Below are 25,413 nucleotides of genomic sequence, written 5' to 3' on the forward strand. Positions count from 1 at the left end.
AGGACGGCTTTGCCTCTCACCTCAAACGCTCAAGGCTTTGCATGTGCTGTTCCTTCTGCGGGGAATTCCACCCCCCACAGCCTCCTGGACCCGCCTCTCCTGGAGGGCTGATCCCAGGAGCTCCTGACTGCTCCTACCTGCCTCCCCAGGCTGTGAGCTCCTGGCGCGGCCTGAGCCCCCTCCTTCCTCGCCTCCCAACAGGCTCACAGGTCTGCGCAGTCGGAGGCTCGACCCGCATTTGTGGGCCAGCAGTGGAGCGGATCCCGGCTGTAGAGTGAATTCTCCCGAGGGTCCAGCCTCACCCACCTCCAAGGGCCTGGCCGGCAGGGGGGCAGGTTCTGGCCTCCAGGCGACCTGGGACTATGGCCTCAGCAAGCCCGCGGCAGGCTGGACTCCTCTGCCAGGAGGAGCCCGCCCTGCGCACCCCGTTCCTGGGGCTGGCGGCCCCTACCCCTGCCTAATTAACACCCGGAGCGGCCGTCTGCTTCTTTGCTCCGTCTCGTCTCCGACAGTTTTCATGTCTAATCCACCGAGGAGATCTCCTGAAGGCTTTGAAGTCTCTGGGTGCACGAATAAAGATGTCACCCTGGCACACACAGAACTCCTTAATGAGGACGGGTTTGATGTGGAAGCTGTGGCCCGAGGGAAGTGGCCAGGCCTGCCTGCAGCAGGCGGGTGGGGGGAGCCCAGGCTTGAAGCCAGAGCAGGCTGGGGAGGTCTGAGCCTGGCAGGTCCCAGAAAGAAGGGGAGTAGATGACACTACTGATGTCCCTCTCATCCCTCCAGGTCAGGGACCCCCAGGCACTGGTGCCCAAAGCCAGAGACCTAGATCAGACAGAGAGAGTTGCCTGAAAAGAGAGTGAAGGTCAGGGAAAGATGCAGAGATGGTACTTTGCAGGGGAAGAGATGGAGCCTGGACGGGGTGAGGGGAGACGGTGCTTAGAGGGGACCATGGAGGAGACGGGGCTGGGGTGGGGGAGGGGGACCATGGAGGAGATGGGGGTGGGGGGGGAGCAGGGAGGAGATGGGGCTGTGGTGGGGGAGGGGGAGCAGGGAGGAGATGGGGCTGGGGTGCGGGAGGGGGAGCAGGGAGGAGATGGGGCTGGGGTGGGGGAGGGGGAGCAGGGAGGAGATGGGGGTGGGGAGGGGGAGGGGGACCATGGAGGAGATGGGGCTGGGGTGGGGGAGGGGGAGCAGGGAGGAGATGGGGCTGGGGGAGGGGGAGCAGGGAGGAGATGGGGCTGTGGTGGGGGAGGGGGAGCAGGAAGGAGATGGGGGCTGGGGTGAGGGAGGAGGAACAGGGAGGAGATGGGGTGGGGGAGGGGGAGCAGGGAGGAGATGGGGGTGGGGGAGGGGGACCATGGAGGAGATGGGGCTGGGGTGGGGGAGGGGGAGCAGGGAGGAGATGGGGCTGTGGTGGGGAGGGGAGCAGGGAGGAGATGGGGCTGTGGTGGGGGAGGGGAGCAGGGAGGAGATGGGGCTGTGGTGGGGGAGGGGGAGCAGGGAGGAGATGGGGCTGTGGTGGGGGAGGGGGAGCAGGGAGGAGATGGGGGCTGGGGTGGGGGCAGGACAGGGTGTGGCGCATAGAATACACCAGAATCTCCATGAAGAACTATCTGGTCTGACAAAGCATTTCTGTATTAAAGAATACCGCATTATTTGGAAAATGAAAGGAAATTATTATTTTTCCTGTATCTTGTAATGGAAGCTACAGAAAGTAGAACTAAACAAATTCTCCAGACAGGTGGGGCTTGGATTTAAGAAGAAAGTGACAATGACCAGAGCCAGGGCCAGTTTCTCTTGTTGTCCGCGTGCTGCTCTATGGAGGGCACTACCCCCCCTGCACGGCAGACGCCAGGCCTCGAGGGGGGAGGGAGCTGCTCCAGTCACACAGCTGTAGCAGGCGGGGTAGGCAGGGCAGGCACCCACACCCTACCCCCAACCCTAGCCCTAACCCAGATCCAGGCTGCCCGACCTCCTCGTCTGTCTCTGCAGAGGGAAGGTGGCGGCCTGGGTGTCAGGCGCCAGGAGCCCACGCCTGTCTCTGCTCTGCTCCTAGTAACCGGCGGACCTGCACTTTCCTGCACACTTACATGTGCAGAGAACCTGAGGAGCCTCGCCTGTAAGTCCTGCAGTAACACCAGGCAGCCGGCCTCGCTGGACCGATTACAAACACGGATCCAGTTCCTCGTCCCTCCTGCACCCTTGCTCCCCTGCCCTGTGGTGCTGCCCCTCCCATAGGGTCCCCCTCCCCCACCTCTGGGCCGCTGGACCCGCTTTGCTCAGTGGATGTGGCGGAAGTGGCGGTGTTCTGGTTCCCAGCCCAGGTCTCAGGAGGCCCGTACCTTCCACTGCGGCTCCTGCACTGCCCACTGCCGCGTGGACAGGCCGAGCTAGCCTGCGGAAGACGGGACACGCGTGGCCCGGTCACTGCGGCCCCGGCAGTGTCTCCGGTCCTGTGAGCAAGTCCCAGCTCAAGCCGGGCCACCAGCTGACTCATGAGGCACAGCGGGTTGTTCCCAAAGCCTCTGCTTGGGGGCGTTTGCTAGGAGCATCGTCTGTGATAAGACACAACACGTGCAGTGTGGCTCAGCCCCTCCGTGGAGGAGAGCAAGCGGGTCTCAGAGACAAAGGCACCCCGCGGTGGCCGGGTGGTCTGAGCCCCGCGGCCTGACCACGCTCTGAACCCCTGACTTGTCTGGGCCCTGGGGGCTCCTCCCTTTTGTGTCCGCTTCCCTCTCGAACACAGAGGAAGGTTCTCCTGCCTTCTTTGCCAATTTCTCCCCTGTATTCAAGGCTCCGAGGATAATTCACCTGTGAAGACGCTCTGGGAGGCCCCCCCCCCGCCCCCCTAATTTCTATCTCGGGGAAGAGGACTTGCTGGATTTGGTTCTGCAGGTCAAGCCGGCCCCGGGGAATCAGGTTGGTGGGAACACAGGACTTCACTGAGTAATTATAGGATTAGGCATCCCCCTCGAAATGAAATGCTACCTCTCCACCTTCCAGAGCAGAATCCCACCCCCACCTGCTACCATGTAATTATCTAGTGAATTACTCCACGGAGGTCTCACGTAATTACACATGAGTGAGAAGCCGGCAGCTCTTCCAGTCACTACAACCGAGGAATTAGCTCTCATTGTGCAAGGCAGCCACGTGGCCGAGGGGCTGCCAGAGCACACGGTCACCCAGAGCCTTCCTCTCCACGAGCCAAGAGGGGGACGGGTCCCTTGAACGTCCAGGATCACACGCTCACGTCACCCAGGGCAGCAGGCTCTTAAGAGTGCGGAGCCTGGGCTTCCCTGGTGGCGCAGTGGTTAAGAACCCGCCTGCCAGTGCAGGGGACACGGGTTCGAGCCCTGGTCCCGGAAGATCCCACGTGCCGCGGAGCAGCTAAGCCCATGCGCCACAGCTACTGAAGCCCACGCACGTAGAGCCCGTGCTCCGCAACAAGAGAAGCCACCGCAATGAGAAGCCCGCGCACCACAATGAAGAGTAGCCCCTGCTCGCCGCCACTAGAGAAAGCCCGCGTGCAGCAACAAAGACCCAACACAGTCAAAAATAAACAAAATACATTTATAAAAAGGAAAGAAAAAAAAAAAAGAGTGGGGAGCCTGGGGTCCAGCCACTCCCAAGCTCTGTGCCCGCTTCCTGCCCATAATACGGGGTGGTTGTCAGGATTAAACGAACTAGTACGCGGATGGGGGGGCTTCTACAACGTCCGGCACAGAATGAGTCCCAGGAAGGGTCTGTTTCTGGGGTGACGGTGTGTGGGGCCAGAGGCTGGACCCCTCTAAGGCTCAGCTAGACGCAGGTCGCTGGTCAGGGCCAGGAGGGGCATCCAGAGAGAGGTGACAGGTGAAGTGAGAGGAGGATGTGGGGCTGCACATGCTAGAAGCAGGGCTCACTTCCTCCATGCGGGTGCCTGGCTCCTTCAAAGGGACGAGGAGGGCAGGACTCCCCCCTCCCGCCACCCCACTTTCTCAGCAGAGCCTGTGGCTGAGACCCCACGCAGTGGGCTGCTCTCAAGCTGGGCCGCGGCACAGAGCAGGGCCCACGTGCTCGCTCCCACCTGCCAGCCGGACACACCCCCGAGTCCCATCTCTGCAGCAGATTCGCTCGTGGCGCCGGGCAAGTTGCCTTGCCTCTCTGAGGTCTGCGGCTAAACAGCTTCGAGAGAGCTGCGGCCACCTCTGTAGGCTGCTGACAGCACGCAGGCTGCTAGCGCATGTCACGGGCACACGAAGCACGCGCGCAGCCCATGTTCCGCGAAGACACGACCAGCCAGGCGTCTCCTTCCTCTGCGGCCTTGTGATCTGACTCACCACCCACTGACGTTCCCTCTCCTCCCTGAACCGTCCCTTCTGCAGCTGAGACCAGCTGGGCACCCCGCTCCCCGCAGCCTTGGGCATGCAGGGGTGGCCAGGGCTGGCAGAGCCTGGCTGGGGAGAGGCCTCCAGCAGCCTGGCTTCTCTTGGTCCTTTTGACCACAACCCACCCCCCAAAAGGACGTGGGCACGTCTCGGGTGGTGCGGGGCTTAGCCTGTGGCAGCCTGCTGCGGAGCCGGGCGACTCCCGCCACCGGGTTCCGTCCCCAAGATGTGCCTCTGAACGAGGAGTGGCCAAGGCCTTTCGCTCCATCTGAGATCAGCTTCCGTCCCAAGGCTGGGGATCTTCCAGCCACGCTGTCAGCGGCACTCAAGGGCCTTAGGGCTTTTTCCTGGCTTTGTTTCTCATTGGCCTTGTCCTTGATCCCGGCCTCTGCAGTTGACACCTCCCGGCCCTTCTGTCACGGGCCCGGGGCTCCTGGCGGGCCTCACGTCCTTCGTGGACTGAGGCCTCTGGCTTGTCTGCCTCATCCTCCCTCTGCGAGGCTCCGCCACGCCCGCCAGCTCGTCTCTGGGGGTCCAGGCTGGCCCCTGGGCAGGGTCCCCCACGTGGGGCCAGAGCCGGGGGAAGCGGAGAGCGCTGCTTTGTGCCTCGGCTCCCCCCACTGCCCTGCCGCACCCCCCGTGTCCTCGCCCGCCAATCTGGTTCCTCCCCTCTCCTAGTTCTGAGCTCGCCGCGGTCCCAGATCGGCCGTCTGAGGCTCCCCGCTGAGCCGCGCTCCTTTTCAATCCGCTCTCCCTCCCGTCCCTTCATCATTCTAGTCAGGAAGAGGCCTGGGCTGAATGGGGAGCCGCTCAATCCAACGGGTACAAAGAGTATTTTGATGTTTTCATTTCTTTCTAGTTCAGCAATTCGAGAAAACACATAGTTTTGGTGCTGGTTCCAACAAGCTCTCTAACTGCCTTTCAAAACTTTCTGTTGGTTAAAAAGTATACACGAGATGGGGCGCGACTGCTGACTGGACGCTGGGGCGGGGGTGCCGCTCTGCCTGGAGGGCCGGCTTCTTCCAGCCCTGACTCCCCCTCCCACCGCCCTGATCCGTTGTGCTCCGGCAAACCAGCTAAGCTTCCGTGCCTGCAGAGGCCTGTCCAGGGGAGCTCAGGGCCTCGCTGAGAACAAAGACACAAAGGCAGAGACCCCTGCCCAGCTCAGTCGGTGTCGCAGCGCTCTCCACGGTGCTGAAAGGGCGCAGCAGGTCTCCCCTTCCCCCCCCACACCTGGAGCCAGCAGAGCCTAGCCTGGCTAAGGCACCAGTAGTCACTCTTCTATACAGCAGGTAGGGCCCGAGCTTCTAACACAGGCCTCCTTTGTGCTAAGTACTCGGGACCCGTCTTCAAAATAGTGCACTAAGGCCCCTGCCTGCAAGGAGGTCCCAGGCCAGGGTGGACGTTCCACAACACCAGCATGAGACCTGCTACAACGGAGAAATGACCGGGCTACCGGACGTGGGGGTCCAACAAGGCTTCCTGGAGGAGGGCAAGTCCCTCAGCTGAGACCTAGTGGTGACCAGGGTGTAGCCAAGTGAGGACGGAGACTACAAAGTGGGCTCAGTGCAGTGGCGCGACGTGCAGGCCCCGGGACCGTCCGCTCCACCGCCTGCCTGTGCACCTTCAGGCAAATCACTTCCCTTTCTGTGTTTCGGTTTTCCCACCTACAAAACGTAACTAAAACTATCATACACTTGCATAGGGTTGTGGTGAAGATTAACCAATTTTAATAAACGCCAAGGGCTCAGTACTGTGACTGGAACACAGCGAATATCTGCTCTGACTGGTGCCAGGCTCAGAGTGGAGGGGACTCGCTGGCTGGAGACACAAGCCATGTGGCATGGGCGGGGGCTGCGGCTGCAGGGAGGACAGGGGGCCGCGCTGAGGGCCGGCTTTCACTCGCAGGGCGCTCGGGGCTGCCGGAGGGTTGGCTGTAGAGAGAGCGCTGGGCGTGTGCGTGCGTGTGTGTGTGTGTGTGCGTGTGCGTGTGCGTGTGCGTGTGTGTGTGCGTGCGCGCGCATGCACTCACGGGGGTGTCATCCAGACACCAGCAGGTTTTGGGGGTGAGGGGCAGGAACTAGCCGAGCCTGCTCCCTCCTGTGTAGCCGTGGGGATGGGTGGAGTGGGGACACGCAGAAGTGCGGTCTTGCATCTTTTAAAAGGCAGCCTTTCCTTTTCATATCCTTTTCTTCTACTTCCCCTTCCCCTTCCCCCACAATAGACTTCTTGGAAGACAATCCAGGTTAACGACCCAGCATGTATCCTTCTGTCTTTTTCTTTGTGTTAATAAAATCCTATACAGACACACATAGCTGTACGTACGCACTCCCAGAGTGTTTTGGTCCTTGTTTTATAAAAATGGGGTCGTATTATACATACTTATCTTCAAATTGCTTTTCTCACTCAACAATACCGTACAGAAATCCCTTTAAGCTCGCTGGTGGAGAGTTCATTAATTTTTTACAGGGGGCCTAACATTCCTCGGTGTAGCTGCTCGCTGGCCCACCTTCCCTGTCACCCTGTGTCAGGTCCACCTCCCGGTTTCTGCCTCGGCACCTCCAGCTCCCTGAGCCTGGAGCGGGACACCCTGTTCCACACCTGCATCTCTGTGCCACCTGCTGCCTTCTCCCAGCCTGGTTCCCACGGCTACTCCCAGCCTGTTCTGCAGGGCAGCAGGCCAGCGGGCCGGGTGGGGGGCGAGGGGAGCAGAGAGGTCACGGGAAGGCTGGATAGTGAACGTGGGGCTAACTGAGCAGGTGGAGTTTGGTCTTGATCCCAGTGGGTGGGAGGGTGGGTGCCCTGGAAGGTCCGAAGTGGAGCAATGCCTGGGGTTAAGAAGCCCCCTTGCTGGCCTGTGAGGCCCAGGACCCCAGCCCCTCCCTCTCCCGCAGCCCCCCATTCCGTCTCCTACCTCTTTCTCCACGGCGGATCCAGCTGCTTCTCCTCCACTGCCATCAGGCCACCGTGCCTCACAGCTGACCCCTAAGGAAGCAGGAGGGAGGAGCGAGTTCACTGCTGGTGGCCCTGCGTCCAAGGCACCGCCATGCTGTCCCCATTGCCGTCGCCCTGATGCCTCTGCGTTTAGACGGCGGTGGGGCACCTCCTCCCACCCGGCTTCCGCCCTCGTGGAGCTGAGACTGGGCAGCATGGATGGGGTGGTCCCCAGACCCCCAGAGGCCACTGCTAGGGCCCTAGGGAGAGCCGTTCCAGCCCATCCCCCGGCCCCCAGGTTGGCAGTTCACAGGTAGACAGTGACGCGGAACAGGGACAGGTTTTCAGTGGTCCCCTCTTACCTCTAAGGTTCCCTGGCTTTCATGGAACAAGTTACTAGGTTGCTAATGATAACAGGGATATAGAGGTTCCTTTCTCAATCAGTTTTGGAAGTGAAGAAAAATCTTAAGGGAATGCCCACAGCAGGGCCGGCCGGCGGTGGCTGGAACCCAGGGAAGGGCACTTTAGGTCACTCCTGGGACCGCGCCAGCGAGTGGCTGGTGGCCCAAACCCATCGTCCCCCTACGACGCTGTTTTGAAGAGCTACTGAATTGTGGGGCGTTCCCATAAAAATCTGAATTTTCTGGCTTCTTTAGAAAAATCTGAAAACTGGGCAAAGCTGGGCACGGGCTTCCCCGGGAGGGGCTGCGGGCTGGGAGTCTCTGGTCCTCCCGGCCCGGCCGGCTCACTTCACGGCGGCGCTGCTCGCCTTCCACGTGGCCACGTGAGTCCTGCCCGGAGGCCGTGCGCGGGGCAGGAGGGGCGGGACGTCTCCCAGGGAGGGGCCCACGCTCGGCCCCCTCTGGACTCCGGCCGGCCCCCGGGAGGCAGCCGCGTCCGCACAACCAGCCGGGGGCTCGGCCTCGGTCCTGGCGCTGCCCCGGCCCCGCTGTCCTGTCTCTGGGCCTCAGCTTCTCCTGCAGGGCGAGTGGACGCGCGGGGCCGAGGCGGGCCTTCCTCGGGCGAGGCTGAGCGCTCTGCCGTGCGACCCTCCGAGGGCGACAGGGGGCGCCCCCGGCCCACAGGAACGCGCTCCGCCGCGGGACAAAGACGGTGCGCGGCAGCCAGGCGCGGCTCTGACGGCGGCCACCGCGCAGTCCTGGGAGGCCGGCCCAGGTGAGCGCGGCCCAGGTGAGGGTAGCGCAGGTATCGCGGCCCAGGTGGCGCAGCCCAGCGCACGCCCACCCCTGCCCCCGCCAGCCCAGCTTCCCCGCAGACCCTCCCTGGTCTCTCCCTGCCTCTCCCCACATTTCGCCCGTCCCTCAGTCCTCTGCATCCCTGTCTCCTTTCTACCCCGGGGTCGGTCCCGAACTCCTTCCCAGTCGCCCTGCCTACCTCCTGTCTCTTGTCCTGTCTGTGACAAGGGCTGGCCTTATCTCTTTGTGCCCCAAGGGTCTCTGGTTGCCCTGTTTTCCAGGGAGGGGGCCCTGAGGTCTCTTTTGCAGTGGGGGGCGGGGGCAGGAGCACAGCATCAGCCTCGCCTCCCACCACCTCCGTCTCAGGCATCACAGCCTCCGAGCCGCGCTCTGGTTGCCCGAGACAGTCCCCCCTCCTCCCACCAAGTCCTGGAATTGCCTGGGAACGGGGTGAGAGGCTGGGAGCCAAGGAACGCCTGGCTCACTCTTTGCCAGGTTCTAAGACACAGAATCTGGGCTGAAGCCGCTCTGGGCCGGGGTGGGGCCCGCTTCTGCTCTCGCCTCCACGCCCACCTGCCTGAGAGTCTTCCCTTCCCGTCCCCAGGTCTCCACCCGAACCATCGAAGTGTGGGGCTCCGTGACACCTTCCACATCTGATCGTCTAGATTCTAACGAGATGGACCTAAAATCCCACATTTCCTCTCCCCACCTCTTAAAAGCAGGTGCTGCCCCCGGTGCCCCAGACAACACAGTGCGGTAGGTGTCAGCGTGCCTGTGTCACAGATGAGGAAGACTGAGGCCCAGAGCCCCACAGGAGCTGGTGCCGGTACAGCCAGCTGGACAGCCGGGGCACTCTCCCTGATGAAGGGCAGCAGGGACCGCAGGAGCACTGAGGAGCCCCCTCCCCTGCTGGGCCCTGCAGGATTCCACACCTGAGAAGCCTTCCTTGCGGCTGGGTGTGAGGTGACACGCTGAAAAGCCGATGCCAGGATGATGGAGTTGGAATTGCAAGGGTTTAACTGCCGGGAACGCCTGTGAAAGATAAGGGAGGAGAGGGCAGGGGTGGGTGGGGAGCCGCAGGCCCTGGTGCAGGTCTGAGCCTTCTGGAAAGACGGAGTCTGGGTAGGAAGAGCCCTGGCCTACAGCACAGCTCCAAGTGGGTCTGGCCGGCCCATGGGGAGTTCTTGGTGGCCTGTCCACGGAAGGACCCTGTCCTGAGCAGGAACAGCCAGGCCTGGCGCCGCTCCACCTTCGGTTTTGGGTAATGAGGGGCCTGGCCTCGGCTTCCTCGAGCGAGCACAGAAGGAGTGAAGGTGGGAGCTGTGTGGGTACTTGGGGGAAAGCATTACAGACGAAGGCACAGCACGTGCCAAGGTCCTGAGGCAGGCGCGTGCCTGGCATCTTCCAGGGACAGCAAGGAGACACTGTGTTAGGAGCACAGTGAGCAAGGGGACAGGACCGGCCATGAAGGCAGAGATACTGACGGGGTCAGGTCACGTAGGGCCTTCTGAGTCCGAAGAAGACCTCAGCTTTTCCTCAGGGTGACGTGGGGCCCTCTGGGTTTTGAGCAGAGGGACAGTGAGCTCTGACTCATATATATATATATTTAATTTATTTATTATTTATTTATTTTTGGCTGCATTGGGTCTTCGTTGCTGTGCGCGGGCTTTCTCTAGTTGCGGCGAGCAGGGGCTGCTCTTCGTTGCGGTGCGCGGGCTTCTCATGGTGGTGGCTTCTCTTGTTGTGGAGCACGGGCTCTAGGCTCACGGGCTCAGTAGTTGTGGCTCGCAGGCTTCAGTAGTTGTGTCTCGCAGGCTTCAGTAGTTGTGGCTCGTGGGCTCTAGAGCGCAGGCTCAGTAGTTGTGGCGCACGGGCTTAGTTGCTCCGCGGCACGTGGGATCTTCCCGGACCAGGGCTCGAACCCGTGTCCCCTGCATTGGCAGGCGGATTCTCCCCTGACTCGTATTTTAAAAGGATCGCTGTGGCTCCTGTGCTAAGAGCTGGCTGTAGGGGCTTCCGGGGCAGGACTGGGGGAGGCAGCCAGGAGCTGCTGCAGTAGCACAGGTGAGAGGAGATGGCGGCTCGTCCGGGTGGTAGCAGTGGGGGTGGGCGGAGGGGCCACTTTCGGGATAAGACCCATTAGTGGAACCATTAGGTTTGCAGATTCAGCTCCTCACTGTGTGAGGCTGTGACGTTTGCCTGTTGTGTTGTGGAACAGAGATTTGTAGCCTTCTTTCCCCCTCCCTCGCTGGTCTGGCGCTCACCCCACCCCGTTTCATCTTCTCCATCTTAAGTCATCTTGTTGATTGAACTGTTAATGGTCCAGGAAGACGTGGCCCTTGTCAGAGCCTCGACTCAGCCCGTCTGCTGAATGACTGACTATAACTGCCAAGACCCCACCTCTGCTCGGGAGGGAATGGCCTGGCCCCGCCCTGAGTGGGCACGTGGGCGTGGACGGCCATGTTATCCGACCTGGGCCAGGAAGGGCCGTGGGCTTCGGCTGGGAGCACAGGCATGCAGGGGCCGGTGTGTGCCACAGGGAGCGGGGGTGCGGACACGCTGGCGCTCAGGCCCTGTCCAGAGGCCCTCACATCACATTTTTACATCAGAAAACGTGCTGGGGCCGAGCCAGCCACTGTCTTGTGCTTGCTGGTCTAGGCCTTGCAGCCCTTCTGGTGCAGAGAGCAGCCCTGGGCGTCACACAGCACACACATCCACTCAGTAGGCCCCGAACCGAGAGTGCATGGCCGAGCCTGCTGGTCACATCGGTAGACGCAGAGTCAGAAACGCAGAGAGGGTCAGCAGCTCACCAGGGCTGTCCAGCAAGGGCGGGGTCTAGCCGGGCTTTGAACTCATAGCTGTCTGAGTTTGGAAACAACGCTCCAGCCACTGGCAGTGGCTTTCCTCCAAGCACCTTTCCTCAAAGAGGCCGCTGGGCACGTCCGACCGGCCAGGGCGGGGGCCCCTGCGAGCCGCCTCGTCTGCCCGGCCAGGCACGCTCCTGGCTCCGGCCCTTGGACGACAGCACTTGGCCCCCGCATCTCCCAGCTCAGCTGCCACAGATGGCTGCTCAGTGGGGCTGTGCCACCATCCTGGTTTCCGAGGGACGGATCGCCAGCCTCAGAGGAGGGTCTCTGCAGGCCCCTTGTCCAGGACAAGGCCCCCTGGCAGGCAGCACTTGCAAACACGGCAGCCCTGCAGGGCAGCCAGCACCCCAGATGGCCTGAGTGTTGATACGCAGAAGGAATGCGCGGCCTTTGTTCTCCGGATCCACCAGCTGCCGCACGGAGGCCACGTGGGCCCCCGGGCATCAGCCTTGGACGAGCCGCCTAGGCTTGGACGCCCTTCAGCGAGTCACTTAACCTCTCTGGGCCCCTGCACTTCATCTGTGGAGGGAGGGAGGGGTTTGGCCGCACAGCTCGGAGATGAGCTCCTAGCTCTGGCGCTCTGACGCCAGCCTCGCGCTCATGCCGCTTTCACTGGCCCTCCTGAATGTCTACACGAATATTCTCTTTACGACCACGTCAGAGTGAACAGCAACACTTGACAGTTACTGCCTCTCCCCCCCAAGACTCAACTTCACAGAGTTTCGAGTGCCTGACTTTCATTTCCAATAGGTGGCTGTCAGGAGGAGCTGCACGGCTCCTAAAGGGACTCACAGACGTTGTAATTAAAGATGCCAGCCTTGACGGGTAGCGGGAGAGGAGGGGGATGTGGCGGCGAGAGCGGAGAAGGGAGGGGGTCCGGGGCCCAGCAGGACGAGAGCACAGCCAGAGAGGTGTCCCCGCTGGCGGAGAGCTTGGTGTCAGCGTCGTGCCCAGAGGGCCACTGCTGATGACGGTGGTGACAAGGCTGAGGTCGGTGCCTGACAGCTGACAAGGCACTCTGACGACCTCTCTCAGGATCCTGCAATCTTCCAGAAAGGCAGGTTTCGTCAATCCCATTTTGCAGGTGGGAAAACTAAAACCAAGGGTCAGAGCCCTTATTCTGGCTACAAACTGATACTCTACACCACAGACTGAGAGTCTCCCTGACCCAGGCTGAGCCCAGTTAAACTGCAGCAGGTCCACTCCCAGGGTCTGAGGTGGATGGACAGCGGGGATGCGGGTGACCAGAGCAAACCCCTCTCTGCAGGGGGCAGAGCTCCGAGCTCCTGGCCATCGGCCATGACCTCACGGGAGGAGGCCCTGAGGGGTGGCTGGGGGGACCCCGGCCCGTCCAGGCTCGACCCAGGGAGCGCGTGTGTGAACTCCGGCGCAGAGCGGAGGGACGCCTCTCCTGAGGGGCTGTGCGTGCAGGCGCGCACGGCGTGCTGAGCGGCGGTGGCCTCCCTGGCCGGTGCTTTCCCCCAACGACACGTGCCCCTCCTGCCACCTCAGGTGGGTCTGCCGGCGGCTGGTCCCTGAGGGCTGGCTGTCCGAGCGCCTGGCGTGGCCTGGCCTGCCTGTGTCAGCTTGGTGGGTTCCTGCACCTCAGCCGTGTCCCCAGGCCTCTGGCCCAGGTGCGGATCACGTGGCCCAGAAGGAGCTCGGCATAGACGGGCTTCCTCCTCTGCCCCGTGATTCTGGCCTCTGCCATCAGGCCGGCCGGCTCCCCTCCTCCCCCATCATGGGCTCCCCCTCTGACAGGCACCTCATTAGCAGAATCTCTGTAAATAACGCCAACCAGTTAGAGTTACAGCGAGGTAGCTCATTAAAGCACCCTGCTCAGCTCCCTTCCCAATTAGTGCTTCCGCAGCGCAGCCGCCAGGACTGCGTGTGACAGGGCGCCCTCGGCGTGCTGTGGGTCCATCACCCCGGGGGGCAGTACCGGCAGCCCTGGGACCTGAGAAAGCAGCGCGCCTCTCCCCACCCTGCAGCCGGCTGGCGGGGGGTGGCCTCTAAGAGAAGTGGGAGAGACGCAGGCACCAGTGCCCACGGGGGTGGGGGCCACAGGGCGTAGCCGCCCCAGGTACGCACGGTGGGCCCAGACTGCCGTTTCTTTCGGCTGGAAGGTCTGTGCCCCGCGTTGGACACTTCTACGGTCCATCTGCCAGCATTCTTGGACCCAGGTTTCCACTCCAGATTGCTCGATCGAAGCGGACCTGTCCCAGGTCCCTTCTCCTCAAAGTCTTTCTCTTACCTTCTTTCACGGGACCTCAACCTTTTCACGGAAGCTTCTGGGGACAACACTCTTCTCCTTGGGTGCTGAAGTCATTGGTGACAACAACGGAGGGAACTTCGGGCTGGAAAGGAGAAGGAGAAGGAGCTGGAGGAGGCTGTGGAAGGCAGGGTGATGGCGTTCCCAGGACTAGCCTTACCGGACTGCGGTCTTCTCCACTTTTTAATTTTTTTTAACATGTGAAGAAACAGACTGGGAGAGCCTCAGCCACTTGCTCCAGGTCACACAGATGGTGGTCTAGAGCCTGTCTTGGGATCTGATCACCCGAGTGTGGCTTAGCTGTGTGGCAGGTTGATGGGAGCACAGAGACCCTCCAGGTCCCCCGCTGCCCTTCGGTAGGTGAGCAGCTGACCCCTGTTCCATCCTTTCCCCAGTGAGGTTTCGCTACACCTGACCACACTTCCCTCTGTTTCACGTTGGGAAGGAAAATGCTCCCAATTTCTTTCCCTCTTGCTGAATCGATAGCTTAGCTGGGCAAGGCAGAAAATAAAATTTACATTCAATGGTTTCCATGGCAACCACAGTGCTGGACCAGCTTCTCCTGCTCTTGGGGCACCGTGTTCTGAGAAGAGCCAGGTATCGAAGTCTCAGCTCCCCGAGAATGTGGCAGGGGGTTAAACAGAACTAGAAGGGACTTGGGTTCCCCAGCCACCTCTTTCTCTGGCTTTGTGTTGTGTGGAGGAGGGGACAGGAGCCCCCCTTTTTCCCAGCATATCAGAGGAGCAAATCGCTTCACCCCGTCCTCAGCATCACCACGGCTCACAGTTTTAAAGCTCTGCTGCGTGCCAGGCTTTGTGCTCAGTGCCGAAGCACTATTTCCTTTCATTTCTGCTTCAGTCCCACGAGGTATAAGTACTATGGTTACCCCACTTTAGTGATGAGGAAATTGAGCCGAGAGAGTATTATAAACCTTGCTCAGAGGGTTAGAGCGCACATCTGCTTCATCCCCGGACTGTGGTCTTAAGCATTCCACAAGAGAATGAACTCAGAGCTCACTCCAGGGAAGCAGGAGGGAACCAACTCCCTTTCTGCCCCCCACCCCTGTGGGCTACAGAGAGCGCTGGAGCACCCAGGCTGAGAGCACGGGTCTGCAGCCCGGAAGCTCAGGTGTCCTCACACATCTAGTGCGGGCCTGGTCCTCAGCCCTGAACGAGGGATTAAACACAGTGTCTACTTCCCAGGGGTGCTGACTGCATTAAAGGACATATAACCCTGCAAGCGCTCGGGCCGTGCCGGGCCCAGGGTCCATCCTCTGTGCCAGTAACTCTCCTACTTGCAGCTGGGACACAGGTGTCCGTGTGTTCCTGAGGACGGGAGAAGCCCGGGCGTCGGAGCCCGAGGGAGGTAACCAGCGGGGCTTCCTGGAGGAGGCAGACGCTGAGGCCGAGTGTGGCAGGGAGGAGTGAGGGCGTCAGGTACTAGCCGTTCTGCCCACTCGGCACCTGTTCCTCTCCCAGCTCCCCGCTCAGACCCCTTCTCCTCTGCCCTCAGTCTGCGGGCGGAGGGGCTGACTCCGCCCCAGCCCACCACCTAGGCATGGGCACGTGACTTGGTCCCAGCCAATGAGACACAGGCATCTCCCAGCTATAGGGACTGGTTGGGAGGTGGGCACATGGCTCTGGCAGAGCCAATCAGAGTCAAAGCATGTCAGACCCGAGGGTTTTGCCGGGCCGTGGGGGAAAAGACCCCTTCCGTCCGCTAGGCTGGCGGTGCTCAGGTTGCTAGCATGCAAGCCTGAAGCTGCCAGGGGCGTGTCTGCCCCCAAGAGGGGAGAGCCTGCGTGAGAGTGAAGCCAGCACACAGCAAAGTGTAGCTTAGAAGCGGCAAGAGTGGGATTCCTGGAGTGTTCCTGGATCCAGCTGTGCCTGAAGCCCCAAGGCTGTTCTGGTACATGAGCCAATGCCTTTCACAATCAGGAGAGGCCTCCTTAGTTACAAAAGGAATGGCAGCAGTGGGCTGAGAGGGCGGCAGGCGCCAGGTCACGGGGTCCTAAATGCCTTACTGGGCAACTCAAACTTGAAGGTGGTGGGAACCCTTGATCATAAGCAGAGAACTGATATGATGAGTCCAGGCTCCGGAAGGACCCTCTGAGGAATTCTCTGGTCCAGTGTCTGTAGTGCCCTGGTTGAGAAATGCCGATTTAACCTGCCTAGGGTTTTTTTTCACATGCAGCAAATGAGATTACAGGACATACTGCCTGCATGTCTACTTGCACTAAAAAGGCATTTATGGTTTACCTGAAATTCAGATTGAAGTGAGAATCCTGTATTTACCTGGCAGCCCTAACCCCCCACCCCCGCACTGATGGAGACGTGGGTTGTTCCTGTCCTTACTATCACACACAGGGTACGAACAGTGAAAGTTGCCGCATATCTCATTCTGTGCGTGCGCAAGGATGCCTACAGCATGAGTTCCTCCAAGTGGAATTATTGGGTCAACGATGGAATCTGTAATTCTGATGGATCCTGCCAGTTTCCTTTCATTAGGGTGGCGACAGTTTACGCTCCCACCGGTGATGTGCGAGGGTGCTTGTTTCCCCACAGCTTTGCCGACAGAGTGTATTACCAAACTTTGGGATTTCTGCCATATTGGTTGGTGGGAAATGTGACTAGAAAACTTTCAAAACGTTGTGAGCAAATTCAGGTGGAAAATGCACACAAGGAAAATTTACCAGATTCAGACCCTGACAAACCAGTGTGCTGTGTCCACTGCATGCCTGTCGTGTCCAACACTCTCTACGGCTGTGTGAAGTGAAACTTCCAGCCCAGAGAGGTTAAGTAACCTGCCCAAGGTCACACAGCTGGTGAGGGGTGGAGCAAGTCTATGCTCTTCCAACCCACGGTCGTGCTGAGGTGGACCAGGACGGGCGTGGCAAGCTCATCCTCTACTCCCACGTCTCTCCTGAAGCTCCCTCTTGTCGCGTTTTTCATCGCCCATCCAGCTGGGCCACTTCTCTGATGCACACGGCGTTAGCAGCGGCTCTGGCCCAAGAGGGAGTGTAGAGGGCCTTGCTGAAGGCTGGACAGTCTTGTCTGACTCAGCTAATTGGTTAAGTGGATTCTTCTACGTGTGCAGCATTGAACTTTCTGCTTCGATAAGGCATAATATTAATTTTAATTAAATCTCTGAAGGCCTGGCCAAATAGTTCCATTTTCCGAGCATGTCCCTTGATCACGGAGACGAAATCGCCGGGAGGAGCCACCCTCCCTCTGCCTCTGCCTCCTGCTCTGAGTGCAGGGAAACGGACGGGGCCGTCAGGAGGGAAGCGGGAGGAACTCAGGAATGCAGGCCCTACTGTGTGCCAGGCACTGCGCTTGGGACTTTCCACACGTTGTTTAATCCAAGAACACAACGGACATTTCCATCCCTGTTTCAGAGCTGTAAACACTGGATCAGAAAACCAAGATATCTGTTGAGGATTTCAAAGCTGCTAAGGTCATGCTGTTGACGTCTGTGGTTTTGGGCCCCCTCGTACCCACTCCTGCCGTCTAGTGACATCACTCTGATGTTCCCGTAGGGTCCGCCCTGTCCCCCTCAGTACAATTCTGGCTGAGCTGACCGAGCCCTGACCGTTCAGGGCGCTTTATCCCTCGGCCACAGAGACTGGATTAGGAAGGGCGTGGGACCCACGCCTGCCCCCAAGCTTTGATGCTGGGCCTCTGATCGCAAGCGTTGGGAAAACACGGCCCTTCCTACTGAGTCTGGAACGGGCAGAGCTGCCACGTGGAGAGACGCCGGCACTGGGAAACCGGACCCAAGGGGTGGAAGAGCCGGGGGAAGATGGACACGATGCACGGGGCGGTCTGAAGGGAGACCACCTTGCCCCTCGGAGTCACTTAAACCTCCTGTTCCCCCTCTGCCCCCCCCGCACCCCCCAACCCACGTCACAGAAACCACTTTGAGTCACTTGAACACAGAGCGGTTTCCACTCCAGCTGGAAGAGGTGGCGCACCATGAAAAAGGCCCTTCTGGTCAGAGGAGCATCTCAGATCTGGCCTCCTGCCTGCCCGCCTCTGACCTGTCTCCCTGAGGTGGCCCAGCTGCTTGTGCCCTCTGACCACCTGCAGGGCCCTGGCTGCCTCTTCGGCCCTTCAGCTCCTGTTCTGGCCCTTGGTCCCAGACGCCCTGAGGCCCCGGCCTCTCGCCCGGGGGCTGGAGTGCACTTTGGTGTTGAGCCCAGACCCACGGCTAGGGGAGGGTCCAGCTGCCCAGAGACCTCAACGGTGAGACAAGATCCAACCCCACGCAGGGTGTGTGAACACACACACACACACACGTCCCCTATGCAGCCGTGTGTGCGGCAGCTGTGGGGAGGGGTCTGGGGGTCACACTCAGAAACACGCGGTAACGGATTGCTCCGGGGGGGGGTGTCTTTGCTGGCAGAATATCTTCCTGAATAACCTGAGTTTTCTTAAAATGAGCGAATTGGAAAAATATGTAGTCATCATTTTCTTGTTTAAAAATTAACCGTAGGGCTTCCCTGGTGGCGCAGTGCTTGAGAATCCGCCTGCCAATGCGGGGGACACGGGTTCGAGCCCTGGTCCGGGAGGATCCCACATGCCGCGGAGCAACGGGGCCCGTGAGCCACAACTACTGAGCCTGCGCGTCTGGAGCCTGTGTTCCGCAACAAGAGAGGCCGCGACAGTGAGAGGCCCGCGCACCGCGATGAAGAGGGGCCTCCGCTCGCCGCAACTAGAGAAAGCCCTCGCACAGAAACGAAGACCCAACACAGCATAAATAAATTAATAAAACTCCTATCCCAACATCTTAAAAAAAATTAACTGTAATACATATGAACGATTGCCAAAAAAATTATGAAAAATTTCAAGCAGAAGCTAATCAATGCTCCGCAGGGAGAATGGGAGCACTTCTCTTCCCACAGCCTTTCCAATTCCACATTCCACCGACTCTTAAAGTCTCACCAATCTAATGGGCAAAGCCCGAGATGAGAGTCTTCATTGAAGCTGCAGTTTCTTGCCTAGAGAGACTGAGCTTCTTTTCACTCCTTCAAGGCTGTTCGTTTGCCTCTGTGTGTCAAGTTCCTGTTTACATTCTTTGCCATTGTTTCCACTGAGTTGTTTGTCTTTTGCTTATTATGTCCGGGGCTCTTTATCTTTGTGAATGTTGGTGCTTTTCCTGCAATAAATGCTGTAAGTGTCCTCTCCCGGGCTGCCAACTGTGCTTGAAATCTGTTTATGTGTCGTGTCCCGTACAGACCTTTCTGTTGTATGTGCTCAGAAGGGCTCCTTCATGGCGTCTCGGTCTTTGGTTTTACTTAGAAGGGCTTGTCCCCCCCGCCAAGTTCAGAAGTTTATGCCACATTTTTTTCCTTGTGCTTTTATAGATTCTTTATGTTCAGAATTCTGATCTCCCTGAAATTTACCGCTGTGTAGCTGTGAAATGGGTTGCCCATGTTACTGTGCCCAAGATTCCCGTTTCTTCACCGGACCGTGCCTGAACTTTCCGTGCTGTTTCACTGCTACTGTTGTTGCTATCATTACCGTTATGAATTTGGGGGCTGTTCTCGTGCCCTCCACACGAGGCTGAGGAATCAGCGTGTCAAGCTTTCAGAAAGATTGTGTTGGGTTTTTGATTGCTGTTACATTGAATTAATTTATTGTGACTATGTTTATTTACTGGACACCAGAGGTAAGACATTGAGTTAATTATTGCTCCTCATTTCATGGCCCCCTAACACCATCCACACCATGTCTACTTCTTATTTTATATTGTTTTTGCCTTTTCCCCCGATCCCCACACCTATATAGACACCTACTGATTTGTTAGATATGTGTTTTTGGATATTATTGATCCTTATAAAATATTTAGTATTGTTTTGTATCAAAGTATCAATACTGGGCTTCCCTGGTGGTGCAGTGGTTGAGAGTCCGCCTGTCGATGCAGGGGACGCGGGTTCGTGCCCCGGTCCGGGAGGATCCCACGTGCCACGGAGCGGCTGGGCCCGTGAGCCATGGCCGCTGAGCCTGCGCGTCCGGAGCCTGCGCTCCGCAACGGGAGAGGCCACAACGGTGAGAAGCCCACGTACCGCCAAAAAAAAAAAAAAAAAAAAAAAAAGTATCAATCCTATAGATTTTCCTAATCATCCTGATGTTTTCAGGTACGTCCACGCAGCTGTCTGTCTGTTAAATTCCCCGCTTCTAGCGCTGCGCAGTACTGTGTTTCTTCCGCAGCATCGATCCCAGTTTTCTTAGGCAGCCCCCTGGTGATGGGCCCCAAGGCTGCCTCCAAGCCCTCTGACTCCACAGACACCGCTGGGGTCAGCCTCCTCACGTGGCCACCCGTGGACGTCTGAGCACGTCTCTCGAGGCTCTGCGGCCAGCGGCGGCCTTGCCGCATCACCTAACTTGCGCCGAGCGCTGTGTGCCCGCTCTGCAGACTGGCTGTTCCTGCTTGTACTCCCAGCCAGCGTCTGGGTCTCTCTGACTCCCTGAGTCTTTGCCCACGTGGGTATTTTCTGACTTGCTAATTTCTGCCTCTGTGGTGGGGTAACTGAATGTGCCTTTTCTGATTACAAATGAAGTCAAGCACCTCTCCACACGCCCTTGACGGCGATCTGGCTTCCTCTGCTATGAGTTGTCCAATCATATCCTTTTGCAGCGAGACTGGTTATTTCGTGGTTAATTTGTAGGAGTTCCTTGCATATTCTTGGGTCTCAGCTATTCCTCAGCTGTCACGCGGCAGCATCTGACTGTGTGTCTTTATCGGACAAAAGTGCTTGTTTGTGATGGCGGCAGTTCCCTCGATGTTCTTCCCTTATGATTTGTGTTTTATGTCTTGTTTAAGAACTCTTCATCCTTAGACCACAACTCTATTCTCTCACTTGCTCTCCCTATTAGCTTTACAGCTCCATCTTCTGTATTGAGGTTCACCCTCGTAAATGATCAATCTGTATTTCACACGTGAAGTTCCCCTGAGCCCGTGGTCCAAGGTAGGGACTCAACTTTATTTCGCTGTGTGTAACGAGCCCTCTCCCCACCGCTGCCCTCTCTCCTACACAGAGCAGAGGTGTCTGGCAGGCCTCCTGGACTGATTTCTGACCTGGAGGCGAATACATCTCACATGTTTGTGTATAAAGGGTGGTGGCCTGTGGGCCTGGGTGTACCGCCTTTATCAGGCTGAGGAAGTTCCCATCTAGTAATTCTCTTCTTGGAGCCCTTATCACGCATAAATAGGTATTGAACCTTCATAAATGCCACTTCTCTGTCTATTGAGATAACTGTGTGACTTTCCCCTTAGGCTATTAACGGGTGGCTTGCATCGATAGATTTTCTCATGTTAAATCATCTTTTCATTCCTTGTATAAACACTATTAGGTACGTTATTGTCGTAAAGTGAATCGTTCATTGAGGTGTACCTTGCATACACAAGAGAGACGGGATGGTAAGTGAGCACAGTTCTTGATCAAGAGACAAAACACGACCGTCTGCCCAGAAGACCACCCAAGAGTAACCATCCTTCTTTCCAGCACGACTGACGGTTTTGCCTGCCTGTAAATTGTATAGAAATGGAATCATAGGATAGATTAAAATACGTTTTGAAATTAAATTAAAATACGTATTGAATTAAAATACGTTTTCAGATACACGGTTGGGTCTGTTTAGCAAATACTAGAGTTAGAATCTTTGCGTGTGCGTTCGTAGGTGACACGTCTCTGTGATTTTCTTCACTTGTCCTGCCCCTTTCCAATTTTGGAACCAGTATTCTTCTCACTGTGTAAGATGACTAGGGCAGCTTTCTCTCTTTCCTTAGTTCTGGGAACAATTTGTCCATTATTGGGATCTTCTGTTCCTTGAAAGTTTGGTTGAACTCACTTGTGAAATGATTTGGGCCTGAAGTTTTTGGGAAAGTATGTATTTGATATTATTTTAGGTTCTTTAATGGTTATTGATCTATGTATATCTTCTATTTCTTCTTGTTCCGATGCTGGCCTTTTATACTTTGCCAGAAATTTATCTATTTTGTCCAGGTTTTCAAATTTGTTAGACATACAACAGTTCATAATATTCATTTACTTGGAAATCTTTCTTACGTCTGTAGTCATTTTCTCTGTTTTCGGTCTACATTTTATTTATTCGCAATTTTCTCCTCTTTGCAGAGATGGGAGAATTTTGAGAAGTTATCCTTTTGTTCCTGATTTTGCTTTATTACATTATTGGTAGAGACTGGTTCATATGATATTGACTTTTTTAAAAATTTAGACAGGCTTCACTGGTGCTTTAATAGATCGTTGATTTTGTGAATGTTTTGTATGTGCTCAAAAATCACACCTTTTCTCTTTATGGGGTGGAACGTTTCACACAGATTAGCTTAGGCTTGTTGTTTGACCTATTCATGCTTGCGAGAGAGTTAAAATATTCAACCACAGTTCTGGAGTTATCTATATTTTTCCATAGTTCTTTCACTTGTTATACATTTTTTTTTTTTTTGGCGGTACGCGGGCCTCTCACTGTTGTGGCCTCTCCCGCTGCGGAGCGCAGGCTCCAGACGTGCAGGCTCAGCGGCCATGGCTCAAGGGCCCAGCCGCTCCGCGGCACGTGGGATCCTCCCGGACCGGGGCACGAACCCGCGTCCCCTGCATCGGCAGGCGGACTCTCAACCACTGCACCACCAGGGAAGCCCAGGGACACCTTTCTTTATGTTTGATTCTATAAACTTCTGTATTGATTGACTCTTTTACAGGGAGAATATATTTCTCTATTGCCTTTGCTTTGTAAGACCAATTTTTTAGAAATTAAAAAGATCACGCCAAACACATTTTCCAAACACAGTGCAAATAAAGCTGGAAATTAACAAGAGGGTAACATCCCCAAATCTATCCACTTGGAAATTTAAAAACAAATCTGACTAACGTGAATTAAACAATAAATCAAAACTGAATTACCAACTATTTAGAAATGAACAGTAATAAAGCACTGCTTATAAAACCCCACAGGATACCGCCCAAGACGTGCGTACTCAGAGGACAAGAATAGCTTTAAATGCGGTCATTAGAAAAGAGGAACATTGAAAACGTAAAGAAACTGAGCACTACCTCAATAAGCTGGAAAGGAACATCAGAATAAATCTGAAGAAAGCAGACAGAAGAAATTCATGAAATAAAATAAAACAATAGATCTGGGCTATACAAATGAAAGATAATTCTTCGAAAAAAATTGATAAACCAGACAAAACCAGCAAGACTCATCAGGAAAGCACACCGCTAACCATAAAAATGACGAAAGGGCATTACAGATACACAGATGTGTTAGGAAATGATAGGGAAATGCAAATTTTTCTGCCAATAAATTTGACAATCTAATATAAGGTGAACAGTTTTTAGGGAAAACCACGCACACACAAAGTAGCAGACGCCGGCAGCTGGCTCACACCCCCACCCCAGTCCTTCCAGCCGGCCTGTCTCCACGGCACGGGGAGACCTGGAGACTGCATTTCCATGCGCCCTTGAGCTGGGGGTGGGCGCGTGCCTGGACCCAGCCGGGACTCCAGGGCTGAAAGGGACGGATGGGAGCAGGTTCCTGCCAGGGACCAGCTCCTGTGGCGAAGGTGCCTGGCGGCAGGTGGCGAGGGCCGTGGGGGGTTTCTGCTAGGAGGGTCTCTTAGAGGGGTTGGGAATTGCTCCTCACTCTCGTCTATGTCCCTCAGCCTCCCAGAGATTCCGGAAACTCTCCAAACCCTGTAAAATGCCTTGATTAGCCAGTTGGGGTCTAGGACCAGGATCTCTGGCCAATGCAGCAAAGTTGACTCAAGAAGAGGGAAGGGAAAAAAAAAGGAAGAAGAAGAAAAGAAAAAAAGAAGGCATTGGGTCCAGATACAAAGTTCTCCCAGACCATTAAATCACAGATGAGTCCTATGCTGGAAGTCCTGATTTGTGGGTTCACTCTCCCAATTTTTATATGTTCTTAATGAATTCAAGCTACAGTCCAACTGCAGTCCAGTGCAGTGTAAGGTGACCAAACAGGCTTCTGGACTGGATTTTGCTCATGGGGGCTACAGTTTGCCCTGCTGAGGTGGTCAAGATGAGAAAATGGGGCCCAGAGACTGGGGAAGCCTCACTCGTTCATTCCCTGAGCTCTCCCTCGTGCTCAGGCTGTTCTAGGCCTGGAGCAAAACAGACCCCGCAGTCACAGAGATCTGGGGGCACCCTCCTGGCCGAGCGATGGCCAGTGCAAAGGCCCTGAGGCAGGAGTGTGCCTGTCATGCCCAAGAGGCTGCAGTCAGCACCCCGGGAAGACGAGTCAGAGGAGTGACGTTAGACCTGAGGGAGGGACGGTGGGAGGGAGGCCGCCAGTGCCCAGATGAGGGGCTCGGGCTGGGGTGGTGGCTGGGGCGTGGGGCGGGTCTCACCAGATGTCTAAAGGTAGGGCCAACGGCAGTTGTGGATGGGTTCCACGTCGGGGTCGGGGGGCAGAGGCGTCAAGGATGGCGCCCTGGAGATGCAGGCCAGGCCCCGAGTGTCCTGGGAGGCCAGGCTTTCCCAGGCCAGGGCGGGGGGTGTGTGTTGGGGCAGGGGGCACCGAGCCACAGGGCTCAGGGCAGAAGGGGACAGTGTGTGGGGAGGGGGAGGTGACGGGTGGGTGGCAGAACTTGGGAAGGTGTCTGGCCCTGATGATGCCGCTAACTGCATTTCTAAGCACATCTTTTTTTTTTTTATTCCCGTGATCGGAAGTGCAATTTTGCCACTATTGAAATACAACGTGCCTTCTCTTTCTTGGTCTCTCTGCGGTCATTGTGAACCCCTGGCTCTGCGCCTCGGTGCTGGCCGGCTGGCAGATTCATAATTTCAGGCTGACACCATAGTAACCACTTAGCTTGATTCAAGATTCCAGTGTCATCCCTGGCTACGCATGGGTAGAACGGGGGGAGGGGGAGGGGGGCCCCTGAAGACAGCTCCCCGCAGCAACGGCAACTATCTCTTCCTCTCCAAGGAAAATGTACACAGAAGGTTTGGCCTGGCCTCTGTGGTGGTGGGTTGGTTTGGGGAAATTGGGTCTGCTTCTCACTTCTCCTCCCGGCCCCCGGCCCCCAGGTGGTGACAGGGGCAGTGGCAGCTGTGATGACAGAGGTGGGGCCGGCACTGCAGGGATAGCAGTCGGCTTGGGGAGACGGGCCCCCGGCACGGCTGCCCGCCTGGCGCTGCACCCCAGCCCGGGGTCCCGCAGGCCGAGGCTCCCCACCACTCAGCAGGGGCCTGGGGTTGCCCTGCCTTCCAGCCCCTCCAGCGCGGGCTCATGTGGCCTCTGCAGGTGAGACGCCAAAGCCGCTGCCGTCGCACACCCTCCCGGCTGGCGCTGGGCCTGCCTCAAGCCTCCCCGTCCCTCCTCCAGACACCCCCTGGGCTGTGCCCACCCCTGCCGCAGGACTGTGCTCCCTCCACAAGCCCTGTGATTCCTCCCCGGTCTGAGCCTCACTTTGCCCATCTGTGAGATGGAGACCACGGCAGCCCCTCCTGGCAGGGGTGTGAGGGCCCAGGCCCCCAGGGGACTCCCGCGCGGCCCCCCTGCTTCCCCCAGGGTACGCCTGGCTGGGGCGGGGGCGCTCCCCCGAGCATAGCGGGTCCAGGCAGGCGCTAACGTCAGCTTCTCCCGGCGGTTCTGCTTTGTCTCCTGCCGGTGGCTTGCGGTCCGCTCCCTCCCAGGAGGGGGACGTGGCTGTTGACTGTGCCAGGTTTACTTCCGGCCGGTTTAGCAGAAGGAATCTCGGCCTCAGCCCACGGGTCAGTCTGCGTGGCCACG

General features: G+C 57.5%; 1 long non-coding RNA gene across 1 annotated transcript in view; it reads right to left on the reverse strand.

Moving 5' to 3' along the window:
- Nucleotides 1-7,290: 7,290 nt before the first annotated feature.
- LOC307193243 overlaps nt 7,291-25,413 on the reverse strand; it is a 272,234-nt gene continuing 254,111 nt past the window's right edge. The window contains exons 3-4 of the long non-coding RNA XR_013830261.1: nt 13,622-13,724; nt 7,291-7,355 (exon numbers count right to left, since the gene is read on the reverse strand). This is a non-coding gene — a long non-coding RNA (uncharacterized lncRNA). The remainder of the gene's footprint in view (nt 7,356-13,621; nt 13,725-25,413) is intronic.

The sequence above is a fragment of the Stenella coeruleoalba genome, assembly GCF_951394435.1.
Source record: "Stenella coeruleoalba genome assembly, chromosome: 10".
Classification (NCBI taxonomy): Eukaryota; Metazoa; Chordata; class Mammalia; order Artiodactyla; family Delphinidae; genus Stenella; species Stenella coeruleoalba.